The sequence below is a fragment of the Corvus hawaiiensis genome, chromosome 13 (genome assembly GCF_020740725.1).
Source record: "Corvus hawaiiensis isolate bCorHaw1 chromosome 13, bCorHaw1.pri.cur, whole genome shotgun sequence".
NCBI classification, from domain to species: domain Eukaryota; kingdom Metazoa; phylum Chordata; class Aves; order Passeriformes; family Corvidae; genus Corvus; species Corvus hawaiiensis.
In genome coordinates, this window is record NC_063225.1 from 1,729,884 (window position 1) to 1,752,260 (window position 22,377).

The following is a 22,377-nucleotide window of genomic DNA, read 5'->3' on the forward strand; positions in this document are numbered from 1 at the left end:
CACTTGTGTGGGTTTCAATAATTTGTGTTTGTGGGATTTCTCTGCCTCCCAGTTCATGTCAATTAGGAGTACTCGGTCGTCCTCGCCAGCCAAATGAGCCCATTCCGGTGCGCGATGGGGGTTTTTTGGTCCAAAGTCACCATGTTTTGATAAGACTTGCTGCTGGATTAGAAGGCCTGGCAGCATTTCAGGGGCTTGTTAAGAAGCCTGATTGAAAATTTGCGCTTTATTAAAGCTGAATTGAGGGAGGGTCTTTAAACAATGACTTCCTGTTCCAGATAATGAGGGTTGTACAGACAAGTGCCACTGGTCAGGGAGATGCTAAAGGTGGGCATTAAATGGAAGATTTCTGAACTGACAAGACTGGAGCTTTCTGGAGGAGCTCAGGAGCAGCCAAGTCAGGTGGCCTTGATTTGAATCCTTAACAAGCTTGGTGAACCTCAAGATTTGACTGTAGGAGAATGAGAATTCCCCTGTGTTCTACCCTACTTTTGCAAATCTTGCAAATCTTCCAAATTAATCACTTTCTAATAGGATATAGCGATGTTGTCGTTGACGTACATCTAACACAATCCTTTCCTTTTCCTCTTTTCACCAGTGTTACTTTCAGAATTGGCAGCAATTTAAATGTCTGGAAAAAATATAAATAAGAACATCCTTATTATGTGGGTGACAACTGAGCTTATTTCGGCAATGCTATTTATAGTAAAGCTCTTTTTAAAATTGTTCAATTAATGTAAATACTTCAAACTGCTGGTCTGATACATTCTCTCTATTTAAAGAAGGAAAAGCAGGATTTTTTTTAAGCATCAGTCAAATTAAGCCAGATGCATAGGCACTGCAGAAAAAACAGTATGACATTTCTTTGTGCATCATGGATTCTGTCTTCAACAAATACCTGCTAGAGCCAAGCAGTGTGGCACTTTGGCCCATAGTCAGCCAACCCTTAATATTTTAAAATCAAGCACAAAATGAACTTAGTAGTAGCATACAGCAACTTCTTCATGGTTCCTGTTAAAGGTGCTTACGTGGTATTTATTGTAAATGCCAAATCTGACTAGGTTGTAGAGTTCTTTTTGCTTCCAGAAGCGTGTTGATGCTTTAGCTTCACCACTGTTCTGTATTTGAGGCTGATGTAAAAATATTTTGCTATACATTCATCTCCATTTGTAGCACAGACATTGTGAGGAGTGCTCTGAGGGATCCAATATTTAGTGTTGTTAACATCCAAGTTGTTGTCCTTCTCAGTAACTCAGATACTTTGGGGTGATACATGTTGGTGATTCTTGGGAGAGCAGAATCTGCACTTGGCAGAGCAGGCAAGTGCTGTGCTGCTTTCTTCCTCCAGAGGAATTTATGTACATCCCCATTGCTTCACAGGAATAAGTAGCAGTTTTGAATAATTACCTAAGTATTATAGGCAGGGCGGGCTGGGTGATACACTGTGCCCTTAAATCAGCTGGTTTTACTTACCAGACAATTGAAATCTTTTATAGGCATAAAATACAAAGCCTGTTTGAAATAACCAAGTCACTGAATTTGCTTAGTCTCCACATGAGTAATTTTGTTTCACTGAAAATAATACAGCTTTGCTGGAAGCTCATGTTGGAATTTAGGGGAATATTAGCATAAATTGTTTGAAAAATATCCCTGCTCTTAACCTTATTTCTTCTCTCTGTTTTTGCCATTTCCATATCTTAGCATAAACCCATGTGAGCCCAATTTTTCAGTATTTTAAGTGAAGCAAGGTTTATGAGGCAGGTTAATATCTTTTATTTGCCTAACTGATATAGTTAGGGAAGATCAGACAGACTTTTTTTGGCATACAATTCCTCAGATCATTGGAGATGGCATGGAGCTCCTGAAATCTTGTTTGTTTTCTTCTAAATATGTCAGTCTAATAAAAAGATATTCAATCTCCCTACATACTTTGTTTAGATCCTTAGACTCTAACAACATTATCATTTTAATACATCGTAATTGTATATGAATAATATATTCTAGATGAATTATCCTCAGTTTTCTTGTAGAACATATTGTCTGGAAGGCAGACAAAGTGCAAACTAACCTAATTTATTCTCCCTCAGTGGAAAAGCTATGTGCTACGTAGATTCCTACCCAGATTTTTTTCTATGGCTAATAACCAGCCTATTTTCCCTATCTGTGAGAGTCTTCAGAACTTAAATAGAATTTAAGTATCCATTCAGAAATACCTTAGTTGGGGGTGCCTCATGATTCTCCAGTTGGCCCCAACCACAGGATTTTTATGTCATAAGGTTTTATGTCATATTGTGTTGTGTCATGAACCAAACCCCTGTCCGCAATCAACAGAGAGGGGTCATAGCTGCAGGTGGCATTGTTTCCAAATGCATTTTTGTTCAGACTGTTCTTCAAGTTTCAATGACTGACTGTGAACCACAGCCAAAGAGAGCATGCAGCAGGATTCCAGCAGTGTCCAGGGCTTCTCAGCTAAGAGCTGGCCAGAGGCAAAGTGTACTCATCTCCACTGACACAGAGCTGTGGCTTAGGGTCTTTTGTCTCTCCCTGAGAACCATGACTTGGGCTAAAGCAGAAGCTACTGCGTGTTTCCATTGCTAAGAGCAGATTCCAAGACATGGCTTAGTAAGCAGTGTTACTAAACTCATAACTGGACTGTCATTATTATAAAGTCATTATATATTAAAAAAATTAGGTGCATATACATCTTTAAAGTAAACTTTTCCTCTTGGTGCACATAGATGCTGGAAGTACATCCATGGTGTAAGCAAAGTGGAATTCGTTTTGTAGGAAGCTGAGAGCTCCTTCATCTGAAAGGGGGAGCACCTCATTTAGCACCTGAAACTGCTCGTTGCTGGTGACATCTCTTGGAGGTGACACTGGTGGAGGTGTTTTTAGGGGAACAGGAGTAGAGAGGCCACAGCTGCTGGGTGGAGAGGAGCTCCAGATCCTGTCTCAGATCCAAACTGCCCGAGACAGGAGTGCCCATCCAGCAGGGTGCCAGGGCTGTCAGCAGAGATGGCTGAAGTCTCTCTGTTTTATCTGGGTGTGCCAGCCCTGCCCTTCCCCTCCAGCAGGAGTGCTGTGGGGCTTTACCTGCATAAGACAAGGTCTGTAGGGACAAGGGGTATAATTTATTCATCAAGATTGCCTTGGCAGCTGCTCCCTTGTACTTTACATTGCCTTCCTTCCCACAGCATCCTAGCTTGGAAGCTCCTAATGGGAAAAAAAAATGGAATGGAGTGTAACAGCACACTAGAAAACAGGAAAGAAAATAATTTTTGCCATAATACCTGCAGTAATTGGAATATTTAGGTGAAAATCATCCTCTAATACCATATTTCCCTGGTTTCAGAGGATTTATCATTATTTCCAATGGCTCTCCTGCCATTGGATAATAAAGGTAGTCAAAAAGCAGAATTCTTGTTCTGAACAGGAAAGTGAAAGAAAAACAGTGTAGTGCAAAAACTGAAATTTTGTTTGGGGATAAATTGAAATGATACTCTCATTCAGTCATATCAAAAAGTCTAAACAAAGTCAAACAATACTGTCTGATTCAACTTCTAAACTGCATTCAGTTACAAGAAGTTGTAATCATAGTGCTTCAACCCTGTATTAGTAATCATAACCCACAAAATATTTTAATATTCTTTGAATATCAGACGACTGAACTTCTTGTAACGAAAAGTTTCAGTGATTTGCCAATATGATTCATGACAAAACCTTCTACAATTCCAAAACTTTTAAATTTACTCTTTTGTGGAAGATCTTTCTTTCTAGAATTTTATCTACCTCTATCTGCAATGCAATGGACTTGTGGCTCCAAATATATTTACAGTATGTGCTGTGAAGTGCTTTGAGAAATAATTGGTTGGTGTTCTTTTGCATCTGTGAGATTTGGGTAGATCCAGTTTAAAGCCTGGATGAGACTGAAAACTTCTGGGCTGATGTTCAAACCATTTTGCATTCAGTGGATTATACTGGTTAAATATTAGTTTAGTTTGGTTTGGTTTTGGTTTTAACTCATTCTGGTTTCAGATCAGATCTCTGTATTTCAGATGCCCACTGCATGCTCATTGGTTAGGATGCGTGTGAGCTTCTACGAACATCAAACCCCAATCCAGCAAGATGTGTAAGGATTTTAGTAGTTTTAAGCATGTGAGGAATTCAGTTAAATTCTCAGTGTTGTTCATATGGTCCAAGACATGGAGGCACTTGGAGTTAAACCCAAGACCTTCAAGAAAGAGAGAAAATGCACTGATAGTGCTGGACTTTGAAACAAGGCAGATGTTTTACCCAATTTTATCTATTTCATTCTGCCATTTTCCTTGTTTGCAAGATCTTTGATAAGGTTTTTTGAAGGCATATTCCATAGGCTGTTGGTTTTATTATCACTGCTCATGTAAGTGCAATGATTTCTATCCTGGTGTCACCACGCTGACCTTTGCTCTGGTCACAGAAATACTCTAATCATGAAGTCAAAGTGTGCTGTTAATAAAGAGACTTGGTAGATTTTGTCTAAACAATGCTTAGATTGACTATTGACTTGTGAAATGGGACAATTTGAAAAGATACTACTCTGTTAGGGTGACTAATCAATTAAAGCTCTTACAGAGAGATGCATGAATACACTTTCCTGTATTTGTCCAAGTCTTTTTGTGATGGCAGGTGAAGGCAGAGTGAGCACCTCTCTCAGTAAGAGGGATTTGGTGTGTGGTGGGTGTGCCCAGTGTGCATTTTCCTCTCATTGCCTCAAACTTGCCATGATAATTTTTCTTTTTTGTTATACCTAAGCCTCAAAGAAATAATGTGGTCTTCCTGAGGGCAGAGAAAGTGTCATTAAAATAAAGACGATTATGACAGGTATTGTATCAAAATTCAGTTTTCCAGATAACTACTAATTAGCTAGCTGCTAACCATGTGGGAACACCAGGACTTTATGCACCCTTTGAGGCAGAAAATGGGCTCTTTTTAAATTCAAACAGATTCGACTGATTGGACTGATTGCTGTAAGCAGAGTGACATCATTGGGACAGGTTTTAAATGGGCAGTGCCTCCCTAAATTCTGTAGGAGAGTGTTTGCAGGTTTGTAAGGACTGACGGTGCTGTACAATCATTTTGTTTGGTGACTGGCTGTATTAATTTGGTGAATCAGCTAGATGGTGATTCAGTTCAGGATCACTGTTAATCTAATGAGTTTTATTGACTCCATTTCAATTTTGACCTTTCCTTGTATCATCTAATTTAATTTTAGTAAAAGTTTACAGTCGAGACTGTAGCAATATATTAGATATTAAGTTTTCTCCTTTTTCAGCTTTTAAAAAAGCCTAAGAAAAACAGAACCAGTTATTCTTCCAACACAGCAGCCTGAATGAAAGCTTCAAGGATCTAAACAAATGAGGCAAGGAATCTGAGGGCTACTTGGATTAATGTCACAGAATATATAACTTGGTATATCTGGGTTATCAGATTAGAGGCTTTCTGTCCAAATCCAGTGTGATAGAAAATGCCTTCTGTGGCCATAGAGCTAAATCAGAAGTGCTTAGGCTGTTATGAATTTTTGGGGTTTTTGGAAGGATGTAAATCAGGTTTAAAAAACTTGTTTCCAGCTGTAATTACTTCATAGTACAGTGATACAGTACTGCACCTAGGTGACAACGCCAAACTAACAGGGCAGAATAAACACGCAGAAGAGAATGACACATAGGAGATAAGTAGGAATAATTTGTTTGCAGACTTTGTTTCATGATTCTGTAACATATTTATCATGGAAAAAGCAGAGGGATTTCAAAGCAGCAATTCTGGGCACTCCTCCAGAATTAAGTGCAGCTGTTTATGCCTTAAAGTCAATTATTTTTCTTGTTTGTGCTCTAATCATTCATTATTTGTAGATGCCACAAAACAGTCCGTGAAGCGCTGACAGAACAAACATTATTCCCTGTAGAGTTTTTTTTTAAATATTTATTGTATGCTTAAAGTTTGTATGAGGTAGTTCTATGAACTCAGCAGTACTGAGGGTGGGGAGGGCAGCAATGTGTGAATTTAAAGCCTTTTAGCACTATTAAAAATCAAAGCCTTATTAATTTTTAAAATCACTTGGTTGATGTTTTCCCTTTTCTTCTGGCACATGTTACTGCTGGGATAAATCTATTAACTATGGGCTGAGTCAGTATGGATCTGTTGCACTGTGAGCCATGTCAAGTTAGTATTTCAAAGAAGGATTTCTTTCTGTCACTATAGTGGTACAAATACCTCTGTCCATCTGATGCTCACTTGCCTGCCACTGGATCCTCACCTTGAGGATCACAGGAGTGGGTTAATTATTAATAGAGGGCAGGTTTGATCCTTGGCTACAATGAAATAATGCTCACAGCAATCACTGTGGTTTTCAATTCAGTATTGTGAGCTTTGGGAAGCCTGAGTAAAGGCTCAAGACATCCACATTTTTAAAAGCATTCATCCCAAAAAGTTGTGTTAGACTGTTGCCTGAAATATGTAAAAAAAAGGCTCAGGTAGGTCCCTGTGGGTCCACCCAGTTCAATAGAATGTACCAGACAAAAAAAAAAGGGTCCCACTTGATGACCAGTCTGTATTGCAGCAGCAGCTCTGTCTTCAATAATTAGGGCAGAGTGTCTGTAACTGGGATTTCAGACTCTCCTTGTAGGATCTTGTAGGACTGGCTGGCCGAATGATGCAAAGCATGCAGCCCTCTGTTTTGTTTCCTGCTGCCTCTAGTTCAGTAAAAGCAGAGAGAAACAGAGGGAATAAAGAGTCTGGTTATGTTGTGCCTGTTAAAATTTACAGCTCTTTGTACTAGGAGAGGGAAGAAATTCACGGACACAAGGGCCAGAGTCTCTAGTGGGACAGGAACAGCTTTGCATTGTAGAAGAAATGAAAAGAGAAGAGGATGGTACAAGAATAAAACAGAAAAAATCATGAGGAGAGGAAGGAAATATGTCCAGTAATAGAGAAATGTGTAAGAGAACAAGGAGGCAGCAGGGAAAGGCCTACAAAAGACCTGTTTTCTACTTGACTGCCTGTGCTTTGGGTGCAGACTGCTTTCATGCAGTAAGGCCCTGGCATTTAGAATTACAGTTCAATAGGACTTAAAGGCAGCTCATATTTGAAAAGCTTTATTATGAACCCAGTCCTTCTTTCCTATTCCAGTTCTGATTTTTTCAAAAGAGAGAATGATCTTGCTTTTCATTTGGGTATGAGACAAGCAGAATTTTTTTACTGGAGTAATCAGTTCATCAGTAGCACTGAAGGAACCTAATTCAACTTCTATTTGTCGATGTAAATCAGGGAAGATGCAGATGAAACAAAATGAGTGTGAAAGAGGAATAAGGGGCAAAGAGTTAGAGTGGCTTTGCCTAAACCCAAGTGACCTCCCTGTGTGGTGTAAGAGTGACAGCCACCAGCCATATCTGGGTGATATGTTCAGTCTCCTGAATCTGTTTTTAAGGGAAGGCTGGTGTTGGCTTTTGAAAGGAGTAGCAAAAGGCCAAATTCCCTGCATAGAACAGTGTGCTGAGACACTCCGTGACTGACCCAGGGCAGGCAGCTCTGCTTCCCAATGCAAACTGGGCCACATCTTGGTCCCTTAGGCTCTGCTGCACAATGTGATATCTGGGACACATGTCCAAGGTGCTTTATTTTGTATCTCTTGCTATTAAAGTAGATAATGTACCAAAAAGGGAAATGTACCAGAATGATAAACAAAGGTGGATTGCATGTTTTCTGGAGTGTTATTCTGTTAGCAACCAGCATATTCAGCTTTGAAAATAAGCTCTGCATGGGGATAGCTACTGCCCTTGGGAGTTTTCTTGCAGTTGAAACCAGCTTACTTTTGTATTGATTAAAATGTTGTTTAAGGCATTTTGGAAAGATGAGTATTCAGAGGACAGTTTAATAATTTAACCACCCAGCTTAGTCCTCTCTATCCCTCACAAATTCCAAAAAAGAAATACCCATAAAATACAAGTCTGAGAAATGTCATTACAGCATTGGCTTATATAAATTGCTTGATGCAGCAATGTCAGTCTAAGGATGAGCAATTGCTCTGTGGACGAGTGTTTTCATGACTGAAATAAAGAGATGCTGGGGGCTGTAGCACCTGTAAGTGATGGGTGGATTGAGGACTTAGATGCCAGCCTGAGTCTGGTACATGCCCAGGGACCATAAATGATGTTGCCATGTAAAGTGATGTATTACAGTAGCACTCAACCTTTGCAGACCATGGACAGGATACCATTTATTGCAATAATTCTCATTAAAAATGTGTTTCTATTCTTCATCCACTATGAACATTAATGTGGGTGTAAAAATACAGGAAATTAACACACATTGAAATGTAATTTGGAGCAGAGTCTGTGGGGAGGGTAGTGCTGCTGCCTTCTCTTTACCTGTAGCATAGAGCTAAATCTGAATGCTGTTTTGACCCCATAACTATGAACCTATCACCTTTCATGAGTGCTAGTTTCATTTAAAAGTAACTGCTTTTGAAGAAAAAACAAAAAAGAAAAAGAGCCCACCCAAAAAAGCCTCTATCAATTCATCCAACTGATTGGTTGAGATAGTAGCAATGTTCATCAAGCACAAATACTGATTTGTTTTCTGACAAGTTAAAAGCACAGAGACTGTGGATAATTCTGTTTATGCTTTAGTTTCAAATGAAGTATAATCCAGATAACTTCTATGAATCAAATTCTGGCCTCAGTCCACTCAAACTGGAGATATTCAGCAATCTAAGGAGAGCAATTACAGGTATATGCTAGTGTGAGGGGAGATTTTGGCCAGGTACATCTGTAGAACTATAAAATAAGTATCAAAGTGATTTAAATCATGTTCAGCATGTACTGCAGCATTTAGGTAAGCTCATCCCATAGTTTCTCTATGTACTCTTAAGGTTCCAAGCTCAAAAGATAAGGCACAGGAAGCCAATTTTTACCTCTGAATTTCTCTGATTTGGCTGCCAGGTGTCATAATGACCTGGACATCATTTAGGCTGAAAAGAGGGGAATTTTGTGTATGTTAGTCTCTAGTGGCATTATATAATGCATTAGATACAACATTCTAGATGTGAAACAATTTATCTATTTTTATAGAGGTGGTAACATTAATTTTAATGTTAGCCTTTGGTATGACATAGACTTTGTCTTCATTATTCTGAAATATTGTTGGAAACCCCCCCCACAAATCCATTTATGTTTTCAATTTGCTTTGAACTATTTTTCAACAACTCAGGTCAAGACCTAATTTCTACAGCAATCTTCAATGTATTTTATTGTTCACCAGTGACTTGTACATGATTAAGGAATCCATCAGGAAAATTCTCTTTTTATTCTTTCTGTAACATCTCTTCCCAATGTCTAACTTGCAGTATTTTTATTTTTTTCTTTAGCATGGGGCCTGAAAAAAAATTTTGAGGATGAAAAATGGGTGCTGTACTTCAGAAATTGGTAAGTTCGTTTCAAATAGCTCCTTGGTAATTTGGCATTTTGTTACATAACATGATATTTCAATCTTATGCCTGTGCAAAAACTCATTCAAGTGTTTGCAGTACAGTGTCTGCTGGAGTTCTAATAAGGCACTACTGTTTGTTTTCAAGCCTAAGAATCCTGCCAAAACTATTAAAGCTGGCAAACATCCAAGTGACCTGATTCACAAATTCATCTGTTCACAAATACACTTGTTTAAAGAAATACTTTTATCTATATACACATGTATTTATGTCTGCATATGCACACGTGCATGTGTCAAATACAGAAGCCAGTCAGTTTCTTGAGGCTTAAATCGGGATATCTCTGATACAAGGAATGGACTATGTGCTAATTTCGACTCTCTAGGTACCATCACACCCATTCAGTCCAAAGAAACACCACTGCAAGGTAATTACACAGGCATCAGCCTTTACAGAGCAGCTGCTGACTTGTTTGGTGATGTGAGCAAGCCGGAGTGTCTTTAGACTGAGGCTGCCCCAGTCAGGGTAATTATGATGGCAAAAGTTTTTTTCATCGGCTAAGACCCAGCACAAAGAGCTCAGGGAATTTATTTAGGGGTAAGTTACTTTTGGTAGTGCAGCGGTGCAGGAATTCAGGAACCATAGTTACTTGTTAAAGCAATTAATGTCTTTTGGACCCTGCTTAGGAGGTTGTTGAACCCCTGTGGGAAAAGGCATGCCAGTTTTGGGGAAGGTGGTAAGCAAAGCAAGGAGGAAGCTGTGCCACACAGAGCCAGAAACAAGGCCCAGCGTTGCCTTAGGAACGATGGCACTGCCTGAGACACCAGAGACATTCGTCATCACCCTCTCTTTTCCAGGCTCCAGGAGATTTTATATGTTTATGACTTCATGGTGTCAGAATCAGTTTTAGCAGTCTTTTTCCTTTCCCTCTCGTTTGGAGCTCTTGTTACCCAGGCACTCTCCAGCTGAGTTCCAGCACTTGCACATTTCAGAGGGCCTGTGTTTCACTCAGGCCTCCCAGGCTGATTCCTTCTCAAAATTGCGTATAATGCAAAGAGTTGGTACCAGCACAGCACTTATCAAGGTTAAGATGAAAAATCCCTTCTTGGGATTTCTCTGAGAATACACCAGGTGGTGCCACGGATGTTTGCTGAGACAGTGTGTAATTACTTTTCTTGTTCTGCCAGAAAAGCTTAAAAAGGCCACATGAGTTCTACTTTATCACTTGCCCCCCTCTTTTCACTCATGCTGCCTGTGACTCACTTGGATGCTGTTCTGGAAATGCCTCTGTGCTCAGTGGATGTGACCCCAATTACTCCTTCTTGGTTTTTCTCCTTTTCTTTCCCTCCCCAAATGCTACTGGATTGTCTTCTCTACATTTACATTATGACTAAGAGAAATAACCCCCTGCCCTCCCCAATAACTCAATCCATGAATCTGCAATCTGCCATCTGATATTGAACATTTTGAGCCATATGGAACTGCTCTGTATCCTGTTGTCTGTTAATAGAACTGAGTGGACAAGATTAAAAATAGATCGGCCTTTTAAAGCAACAATAGTTTAATTTTAAATGAAAAAGTAGTTTCCATTGATTCTGCCCTTGTCATGCTGGAGCCTTCTGATTCTGTACATGTCTAAATTAATGCAGGCAAAAGGCTCTTGTGAATAGTAATGCGGCTTCCACTGTTGCTCCTTGTCTAGCTCATCTTTGGTTGTCATTATGATCTTGCAGGGTCCCTGTCCAGGCTGCCATTGTCCCTCTCCCCTGCAGTGAAATGTGAAATTGCAGTCTTCTGCACCAGGGGTGTGAGTGGCTTGTGCTAAAGCAAGCACTGGAGTGTGTATTGGCAATGGCCATGGAAAAGGAGCCTCAGCGAATCTCCCTAGGCAGGAGCCATGGGAGAAAGTCATTGTAAGGCTGGTACTGGGAGTGAAGTTACAATTTATGTGTAAGAAATACTTTGTCAGACTCAGGACTGCAGGTGACAGTCATTCCCTTTTCAAAGTTCTTCACCAGGTGGGGTGAAGGTCATGTTCCTATCACTGATCGCTCCTTGACTGATGATCTGAATATCAATTATATGTATGCCACAGTGTACTTCTGTGCATCCAGCTAAGTAGCTATGGCTTCCTCTAATGCAAATGTCATTCATAACAGACTCGCCCTATGCAGATTTTTTTTAGGCTACAATTACATCTAATTGCAAAGGTATTCAGTAAGCGCTGGCTTGCGTTAGCTTACATAAGTGGTGTAAGTTTCCAAATTGTTTCTGAGAAAAGTATTTAAGTCTCAAGATCAGTTAAAGCTTCTGATAAATAGCACTCTGATAGCAAGAAAGATCTGAAAAGACAATTGGGCAAAGGGCCATTCTCTCAGCACTTGGTCACAAATGTTGAAGGACATTCCCCGATTTCCATCACTTTCTGGAACTTTCTATCTTTTCAAAGTGTTTCAGTTTGGAGGAAAAAGCCAACAAAATAACAAACCCCAAACCCTGCTTTTGACTCTGCATTTCCTATTTAAAAGACCACAATGGTGCTCAGCAAGTTGAGTTCCCCATAAAAATTTTCAGAAAGTCTTTTCGTATGGTGTGAAAACAGCTGTGTAGTGGTTTTTTCTCAAGTCTTTTCTCTCTAACTCGGTTTAAAAACCTGTTTTCCTTGTGTTATTTACCCTTTCTCTGATTCTTTCCCAGCATTCTCTTCCAAATGGAGCTCAAACCAAGGATATTTACTTAGAAATCAAATCTTCAAATTCACAGACTCACAGAGGCTTTCAGCTTTAGCCTAAATGAGCTCACACATCCCTAACAAGAAATATTTTGTACTGGCACATAAGCTTCATGCACTATTCAGCCTGGTGATAAGGACTAAAATAAAGTTCTAAAGTTTTATGAAACCAGCCGCGTAATCAGGACAGGATTCAGCAACACTCAGGATAGGGAGACGCTGGAGGCACTGTCTGCTGCAGTAAACAGTGTAAAAGAATGGTTCTTAGCCTGTCAGTGAATCCATCCATAGTTGTAAAAAGCTTATAAGCACGTTGGCAGAAGAGGAGGAAAGGAGGCATTTCTGTGCTCAGAATTGCAGTGTCTGTAGTGTGTGAGGCACAGAGGAGGTGCCTCTACTGCATTGCTGGCGCCGTGTATTTTCCCAGGTATATCTGCTCCCTTGGCTGACAGCACAGAGGTAAATACAGGAGTGGTGTTAGGAAAGGGGAGCTGACAACTCATGAATAATGAAAAAGAAAGAAGTAACTGAGGGTGATACCAGTGTCCTTGGGATAAACTGTAGGTGAGATGATAGTGTTGGATGTTATGCTTGATGAAAAGAGATACGATATTCACTACATACTCTAACGCGAAGCACAGAAGCTCGTTTAGAGAATAAGAACTGAATATTTGCTGCTAGTATCCTCCTCAGATCACACAACAGACTAGTTCTTCAAGAAGCTTTGCTTTCTCAGCACAAGTCTCAGAGCTCGCCTGTCTCCAGGCAATCTTGGTGAGTTCGCCCCAAGAAATGACAGTCACCGATCTGTGGGACAGATGTGTTCATGTGGAGCCGCAGACTGAGTTCAAAAGAGCACCACGGCACGGAACTGCCTTGCCAAGGTGAATGTGCTGCTGCAGGCCGTGCTGCAGGGCATGGGATGGGTGTCTCACAGTCCCCACCACGCCCCGGGGATGCAGTGGAGCTTCAGCCAGGGCTGGAGCACTTGGAGAGCTGGAGTGCTCAGCAGGGCTGGGGAGCCGAGGCAGCGGCTTCTGCAGGGTGTGTGTGACAGAGATGCTCTTCCCTCAGTTTGGGCAGGAGGGGCCAGGGCCAGACCACTCAGAAGGACATTGCAAGTACTTGTTCCCAGATCCTGTGTTTCTTTGCACAATGATATGCCTGTTTCAAAGGGTTTTTTGAATTTCTGAATCAGTTTCTAGTCCCAGGCAGTTGACTTTCCTCTGTTAACACGGTGTAACAAAGTGAGGCACAACAGCTTCATCCAGAGAGAGATCAAATTAAGGGGACACTCCACCTGGGATTGCATAAGGGAAAATGGGAGCCAGTGACTCTTTAACTACAGGAGGCTGCTGAAAAACCCGGGTAGAGGCCTCTAATGAGAAAGGAGCACAATGTGAAGGGCCTCAGGTGCAGCATTCCCTCAGTCCTTGCACACAGACATTGTGTGCACTCCCAGTAGCACAGACACATTGCCACTGCTTGTACACAAGAAAGAACTCTGGAATTGGGACCTTTTTTGGCTCATCACAGGAAATGTGACTCAGAGATACTGCTGCAGTTATAGAGATTCATGGTTTCTTCTTTTGTGAGTTTTCCTATCAGCTTATATGATCTCATGTTGGTATTTTTAGTGGATTCTCTGCTCACAGGGCCAAGGGAGGAAAGAAGAAAACCTTCCTGTTGCACATACATTGGCATATAGATAAAGCCCAACATTCTTCAATCAGATTTTTAAAATTGGAATTTTGCTGCTGCTATAGTTTAGCCTCAGGCTGGTAATTTGGCGCTTGATTTCAGTCACTGGGGTTCCTAATTGGAAAACCTACAGAACAGAAAAGAGTCAGGAGGGAAGGGGGGAGGGTGGAAGTGGATCACATTTATAGCAAATAACCAAGTCCCCCAGCACACTAATTCAACCAAACTTTAAATATCCATTTATTCCCCTGAAGAGAGTAGAAAAGAAACAAAGTTATTAGGCTCCGATGACAGTGTCTCTAGAAAAGCATAAAATCTAATAACACTGACTTTCCATCCAACCTCTCACGCACATATCAGAGGAAAACGTCCCTTGCTAAATACAAAGAAAGTTCAGTTGGGCAGGGTTATTTATTTTCTTTTTAACTCTGCCATTCCCACACATATGAGTGCACTCATTCTTTCTGTACACATATCTATGTAGACAGTACATCACTAGTATAATTCACAGAGGCTCAGTGCAAAAACTAAAGAATTTTCTCAATGTTGGCTCAGTTTTCAAAACTGAAAATGAGCCTCACCAGGTCTACCTACAAACTTTTTCCCTTGGTGTGCGTGGATGTCAGTAGGCTCTAAACTTCTTTGGATGTTGTTAGAAGGCTGCAAGGTTTCCTTTCAGTCTGTGAAAGCTGTCATGTGGAATAATGTGCCCTTAGGAGCCCAGCATTATGTGAACAGGACTTCTGGGATGCAAGGAGTGAGGGCAATCCTGCATCAATGGTCTCTCACACTGTGCCCTTCAGGTGAGAAACTTCTATGTGGGCTACTTAATAGGCTGCAGGCAGCATCTCTGGAGACCTGCTTTGTTGTTCATGTTATTCTGGCCCTGAATTCCTCATCTTTTCAAAGTGATGAAGCTGTTGCTGTGGTGCAGGAGCAGCATCTCTGAGGGTGCATGTGTATAGAGGATATCCTGCTTCTGGTTTAGCGAAGGGGGGAATTGGTCCCACAGTATTCACCAGTACAGGTTTAATAGAGTATGTTAGTGTAGTAAATCAGATTTTCATAATATACTGTTGTAAGCAGGTGCCTTTAAAATCCAAGTCTGTTGTGGTTTTTGTTGTATGTGTAAGTTTACTTAGAAACTTGTATTAATTGAAAGGAATGCTTTTACTTAACCAGGAGTTATTGACCACTCTGCAAAAATGTGTACTCTACAAAGCTTAAATTACATAATTGCTCAAGAAGGACTAGTACCTCCTGTGGCATCTTCAGTTAGAGGAAAGAGATTGTTGCATTAATCACGACTTCTGAGGATGCTGAAAAAGATAATTCTTTTTTAATGTATTGATATAACTCTCAATTGTTTCATATTAAACTGAGAAAATGGGAAGAGTTAGAAGATGGTACATGTTTTAATAGAAGTAATAATTCTACTTGAAGGCTTTTCTGGATGCTGTGCTGGGGAAATGAAACCAATAGATCTCATTTTACAGAATGTAGCTGTATTGGAAGAAAAGGTCATAATCCTGGGCCTAATACTGTTACTGATTTAAAGCTGATGTTAGTGTTTTTCAATTTATTTTATGAATTTAAAATGGGGTCAAACATATAAATGTAATAATTGCGGCAAACTACAAGAGATTTGTTTGGATCACATTCCATGAGCTTATTAGCCAGTGTGACTCAGCTGCCTTCTGCTGTCCTCTGGTCTGTCGGTTTGCACCAGGTGTGGGTCCAGCTCACAATATTTCTGTCCTGCTGCTGATTATTTCGTGCCGATGGGCCGTTAGCTATTATGGGTACTCAGCTGTCTGACACATGCTGCATTCTGACCCAGAACCTTTGCTGAGCGAGTAGTAACAAGTACCTGCCTTTGAATGTTCACGAGCTAAACATCGTGGGTCAGCTCCTCATTTAGTGCGAGGCGCCTTTAGATCCGTGGCATTATAGAGCAGCCTCACTGCGGGCATCACACAGCCCGTGCCCTCTGAGGAGCGGCGCCACGTCATTTCTCACTGCGCTTTCATTCGCCATAAGCACTTTGCAGCCCGAGCCCACTTTCCTTTCTATTGTCTCCTTTTTGGGGAAGTCTGAGTGATGAAATCTCAGCTTGGGCCTGTGGCTGGTGCCTCTGAGGCTCGGAGCAGAGTGATCCCTGCCAAAGCTCATTAGCGCTGCCTGTCAGCAGGAACTGTGTCATCAGGTTGTCACTGTTGCCACGAGATCCGCACCCCTTTGAGCGCTGTGCCAGCTAGCGAGGGTGTTTAATAAATAATACATTATTGGTTAAACTGCTAGTTGAGGAGATGCTTACAGCTTTTAATTAGTGTCTTCCATTGCTCTTCTCCTAATTAAAAGGGAGTCCAGAGCTTGATTGCCATTTATAAAATACAAGAATTAAAAATACTGTAATATCCTCAGGTTATCATTATTTTCATGCAACTAAAAATCTGTCCATCTTAGATAATTTGAAGTCATAGGTAAGTAAAATCATCAAAACCGGTAACTGGAATGTTTTTGACTGAGAATACCCTACTCTCAGGTTTTCAAGTATTTCTCTAGTCTCCTTGTTAGAGCTACACACTGTAGCGAACAATCTGAAAGGTGTGTTAATAGGGTTAATAAACCTGGTGTGGTGCATGAAGTTCCTTAAAGAAACCCTCTCCATTAATTCTGGAGTAGTGCTGTTGCATACCTTTCTCCAGTTTTAAGGCAGTGTTGTCTAGTTGTCTTCCATTAGAACAGAACTCAAGAACCCTCGGCTCCAAATCCCTCGTCTCTTCCTAGCCCATTTTGTGTCCTGAGAAAAACTCAGTTACCTCAGTTTTACCTCAGAAAAAGTAATAACTAACTAGCTGAATTCAAGAGGCTTTGCAAAAATTACTGTGCTCATTAAAAAAAAAAATTGCCAGAAAACAGAAGTACAAAAGGTTCTTCAGTAGTATCTGCAACAGTGCTATAAGCTTAGGTAGGACAAAAATATAATCAGACCTTGTGTTTCCTAATAACTGAGAAAGGGATTTCTTTTTCAGTTTTTTTTTATATTCCTACATTTTTCTTTTGGACCACCTTCTCCCCCCATGCCATTTATGCTCTACAGATATTTACATTACTCTATAGGTAGACCACGTTCTTTCCCAAGGGTTCTAGGAACCTCTTGTTGAAAAATAAAAATTGTGCTGCCACTACGTTTTCTATATCTCTTTCTGTGGCTGAACAGAGGACTTTGTTCTTCTGGAATATTAGCCTACTTCATTTCATAAGCATCGAAATGAAATGAATATTTGCAAAGGTCAAGTTACAGTATATGGCAGGAAAAACATGCCAAAAACAATTAAAATTACTAGGGCTGCATAAGAAAGTCACACACAGCACATATTGCTCACAGGTGCTCCATGTGAAGCCCAATCCAATAAATGTCAGTCCAGTCATTTACACTAGGAGAGTGCCAGTCATGTAAAAAGAAACAGAAGAACAGATGCTTTATGAGAAACAAACCCAATACAAATAAACTCAAAACTGATTATAAAAAAAATCACACTAAACAAGTATTAAAACGCATGTGAACTACATTTGGGATTCTGTGAATGTCTTGTCTACAATTGGGATTCAGTGAATGGTTCGTAAAACAAGAGGCAAATAATTTCTCGTGCTTTCTAAGTCTTTTGAAGCCTCTCCTTTGCAGTTCTGTATATGTTTTTAATTTTATTTTAATTGCACTGGCTTTTTCTCCATGTTGTTTAAACTTTGGTTTTCAAAAGACCAAAATGTCCACAAAAGTGTGGTAAAGTTTAAGAATTTAATCGGGGGGGGGGGGGGGGGGAGGATTTTGTTTTCATTAGTGCTGAGGAGTAAGGTTTGACTTTGTCATGCGTTCTGAAAAGCTTATACACCCATGACTTTTTGGGAACTAGGGCTGGCTTTAAAATCTGCTAAAAAAAGCAAGTTCTGTGGGCTTAGTGTTTATTGTAAACATTTTTGCGGTTAAAGCAACTGTGACTGACAAGAGAGAACCAGGTTCATCTCTGCCCTCACTCACCTTCGCTCCTGGCAAGTGCTGTCTGTGTGTGCTGCAGTCAGAGCTGGAGAATCCAGCACAGGTTGAGAACTGCTTGAGTACGAGGCTGTTACATCCTGCTCGACTGGAAGAGTTTGTAACTGTTAGATAAATGTTTATAGACTCACCCCTTTTCCCTTTTCCCTTTTCCCTTTTCCCTTTTCCCCTTTCCCTTTTCCCTTTTCCCTTTCCATGTTCTGCTTCCCATAAGCCAAAGATCTCACAGGAGGCTGTGCATTTTGCTCTGACATTTTCAGTAGTACAATTTAATGCAAGGCACATGGATATAGGCACCTCAATGGGTCCAGTCTACAGTGCTGCTGCCACTGCTGGCCTGCTGAGATTTCTCAAAAACTAGAATCAAATGCAGCTGAGCTGAACAAATTTTTAAAGGAAGGTCAGATGTGGATTTTTTTTTTTTTATTCTATCCAAAATAAATGTAGGAGCCCTAAAAATTCTGAAATATGTAGACCTCAAGCTTGAAATTTTATACTCACAAAGACTACTGCAGAGCAGGCGGCAGTAAAAACTCACCAGATAAATTGTCTCAACTCTGACCAGAGAGACCACCCTTCCAGAGAAAAAACTAAGTTGTGTTCTTAACTCCTTTAATCCCCTGCTTTTCTGCTGGAAGGGTCGACAAGGGACTCATTCTCACTAGCAACTGGGCTGAAGCCACACATTCATTTCATATATGCCACGAACAGGTCTGTGATACTAATGGTTTTCAGGATCTATGAACTGGAGTTGGATCTGACCCTGTGACCTGGAGGTTAAAGGCTCCAAATCCAATTACTGAACCCCAGAAATACCAAGTCAGTTTTGCTTAACCATTACACCAGCACTGATGAAAGCTGTAGTGAGCTATTGTACTCAGCCAGGTAGGCCAGCACCATGAGGGCGAGTTGCTAGGATATGCCCCTTTCAGACAGCACATTTCATTTCTTCTCCTTTTCCAGGCAGAGGATTCATCTTTTTTCAGAAAGGAAGTGTTGAGCAGTTGAGAAGGTTCCTGTGAACGTAAAATCCACGATCCCGTCCTTGGCACTGTGCTTATGTTAAATATTTGAAAATACTGGGTGATTCCCAAGAGAGAGAGTGATGACTGCGCATCGTTTATTCATGGCCTCTCTATGGCTGACATCTGATACTCAGGATTCAGGCTTAGCAGCTGGCTCATGCCACCTCTTGCCAGTCATCTTTTTGCTGGTGCTGCTGTGCTGTCACCACTGACAGTGACACACGGGCGAAGGGCGGCTGACAAAATGTAAATGCACAGGGCAAGAACAGGAATGGTTCTGCTTCTGGCTCATCCCTGGTGCCCTTTGTCCTTGTTCAGGTGGCCCTGGGATGGCAAAGGCCCATTTTATGGGCAAGGAACACTTCAGTTCTAGGCAAGTTCTGTGATGGTAGTGGGCAAGGAGATGTTTTGCTGGAGCTAGAGTTTGACTCACAATTTGGGAATGGCAGAGAGAGTTATATGGGGAGAATTAAGACAAAGAAAGCAAGGCAGGAAAAAGTAGGAGCTTAACAATAGCAGAACCAGTGAACCAAAATATTACTTTGATCTGTCTGACAGAGGTGTTGGAAAGAACTGGGGTTCAGCCACGCTTTGAACATAGTTAGGGCTTTTCTTGAGGATCTCCTATAGACCTGTTATGTTGCTGTAATGTTTGGAGGGTTTTGGAGATAGACTAAAGTCCCTCCAAGTTAACTAATAATGTTGACTGTTATCACTGAGAGGCAATATTGTGCAGAATCACGCTGAAGAGCCCAGTACTGGGTGCAGTCCTTCAAACGAGGCCTCACCAGTGCCGAGCAGAGAGAAAGGATCCCCTCCCTTGGCTTCCCTCCATGCTTTTCCAAAGGCGGCCGGGATATGGGGCAAACTTGCTGAGGGTCTGCTCTGCAGGTCACTAATGAAGTTGTTAGACAATATTGATCTCTGGGAGTCTAGGTTCCAGCTGAACTTTCTTTAGCTGATCACAAGCGTTCAGCCGGTTTTCACTTGAACTCACAGCACACTGAATTGGAGAGGAGCTGGACAAGGGACTATTGGCTCATATTATCTCAGAGTGGAAGGTATTCAGAATGCAAAAGCATTTTTCTTTTTTTTTGGGGGGGAGGGTTCTTTAACAAGATGAGCTCCGCAGAAGAATATAAAAACAACAAATACTAAATTTTTGAACTCTGAGAAATGTCTAAGAAATAACATTCCATGATTGTTGAGCACAATCTCTTTGCTGAGAGATACAGTGTAAATATCAGTAATTACTTTATACTGCTATAAATAGAGTACTGTATTCAGTTTTGGTTTATAAAATAATTTTAGTCTCTGTGGACACAGGAAAAAAATTATGTGAGTTTAGAATCAAATATTTTGCTGTGTTCAGGTCTTTGGAGTTGATGCTGTCCTTTGTTGGCATTACTTCCCTTCATGTTCTCTATGATTGCATAGACCAGGACATAGAATCATAGAATTGTTTAGATTGGAAAATACCTCCAAAGTCGTTGAGCCCAACCATTAAGGTGCCCAGCCCCCTGGTAGATAATGTCCCCAGGTGCCACATCTACAGCTCTTGTAAGGACCTCATGTTCCCAGGAGCTGAGCAAGGGCTCTCAAAGCAGCAGAATTGCACCAAGTGTCTGCAGCACTAGTCAGAACAGAGCGCTGTGTGATGGGAAGCACTGCTGTGCACCAGTCGAAGTTAACACATCCAAAGTAAACTGCCACAACTGAGGAACCTCATTGTTGGCTGTTCATAGTGAATACTGCACATAGAATTACCTAGTCTTATTTCTTGTGTTTCAAAAAATAGCATGCTGTCTCTTGAAAGGCTCTTCGCTAAAGAAACTAGAAAACAAAGCTTGATCTTCTATTAATTATTCCCTAGACAAAACTGGGACTAAATGCCCATTTGCAGAAGAGAAAGGGGTAAGTTTCATAGATGGTGTGTGTGTATGTTTTATACTGGGATAGATTTCAAACAAAATCAGTGAAAAAAACACCAAGTATATTTGCTTTACAGAGCTACATGAGGGTGGAGTCTAGAATGGAGGTGAACATATCTGGTCTTGGTTTCTTTTTTGGGGGGTTTAATGTTAGATACATCCTAGAGACTTCTGGAGATTATAAAAGAATTGAATTTTTGTGATGAAGGATTCTATGGCATTTCTGAATTATGAAATGTTCTCAACCATTGCTGCAAGCTCAGGCAAGCTTAACATCACCTCCTCAGCATGATTGGCTATTCCATTATGCAGTAGAAAAGCAGCAGAATTTGCTTAAGATTTAAAAAGAAAGCTTCATATGCAAGGGGCAATTTATGAGGATTTAAATGTCTCTAAAGGAAAGATTTGAACATGTATAGGAAAATATAGGCACATTTTCTCTTTTACCATTTGTAACTCTTCATGTATACACTTTAAATCTCCAGAGGAATGTGTGCAAGATTTCATTCCAGAGAGGTGTACGATGTAGGTTAGTATTTTAGCTTTTGCCCATGAGAAAAAGTGGAAAGAACACTATTGCCTTCAAAAAGAATTGTGCTGCATTAATGACTTTAGTGTTCTTTCAAATACTGGTGCAAACAGTGAAAATAGAAAATTGTATTTATTTTTTTATGTGTTCTCTCTAGACTGTAATATAAAAATAAATCAATGGTACCAATGTTTAAATTTTCATCAGCAGGTGCCAGCTTGTGTGTCTGTCTCCATTGTAATTTGCATGTTGTGGGGCAGTCTCAGTACCCAAGGCAGATTTTAATGGGCAAACTCTTCCTGACATCCAGTGGATTTTATGAGTTTCACTGTGTCTGCCCAGGCCACATTCAGTGCACCCTGCTGGACTTACCAGCACCAGGTACAACTAGAACAGGTAGAGAGGGCAGAGGGGTCTCAGTCAGTACCAGAGCCTCGAGATTGCTCTAATTTATACCAGATGGACAGGCAAATGCACAGCCTGTGTGGATCAGGGAAGTCAGGGTCAGCCTAAGGTCATCCTTGTGCTGTTTATCCTTTCTATCCCTTCCATGTCTCTACTGGAAGATGCTCGACTCTGTTATTAGCAACCTCTGTACTTTGCTTTTACAGCATGGAGACAAACCCATATTTGAATACCAATTGCATACAGCTGGACTGAAAAGTCAAAACGTTCTGCTCTGGCATGTAGAGTGCAACTGGAAAATGCAAATGCAGCTCAGTCTTTCTCTCTTCTCCTCCCCAGTGCTGGGATACTGAGACAGGGTGTCTGAGCCCTGCTGGTGATAAGCTCTAAGCTCCTGAGCATGAGTCAGGGGGTCACCGCTGTGCTTTGTGATAGAGTCACACTGATGAACAATTAACAAATCTTCTTTCATGCCCGGAACTTTAAACATGTAACAGGCTTACACGTAACAAGATCACAGTAAAATCTCCACCCCCTT

General features: G+C 40.9%; 1 long non-coding RNA gene across 1 annotated transcript in view; it reads left to right on the forward strand.

Moving 5' to 3' along the window:
- LOC125332472 overlaps nt 1-22,377 on the forward strand; it is a 251,308-nt gene that overhangs the window by 192,836 nt on the left and 36,095 nt on the right. The window contains exon 8 of the long non-coding RNA XR_007206505.1: nt 9,401-9,458. This is a non-coding gene — a long non-coding RNA (uncharacterized LOC125332472). The remainder of the gene's footprint in view (nt 1-9,400; nt 9,459-22,377) is intronic.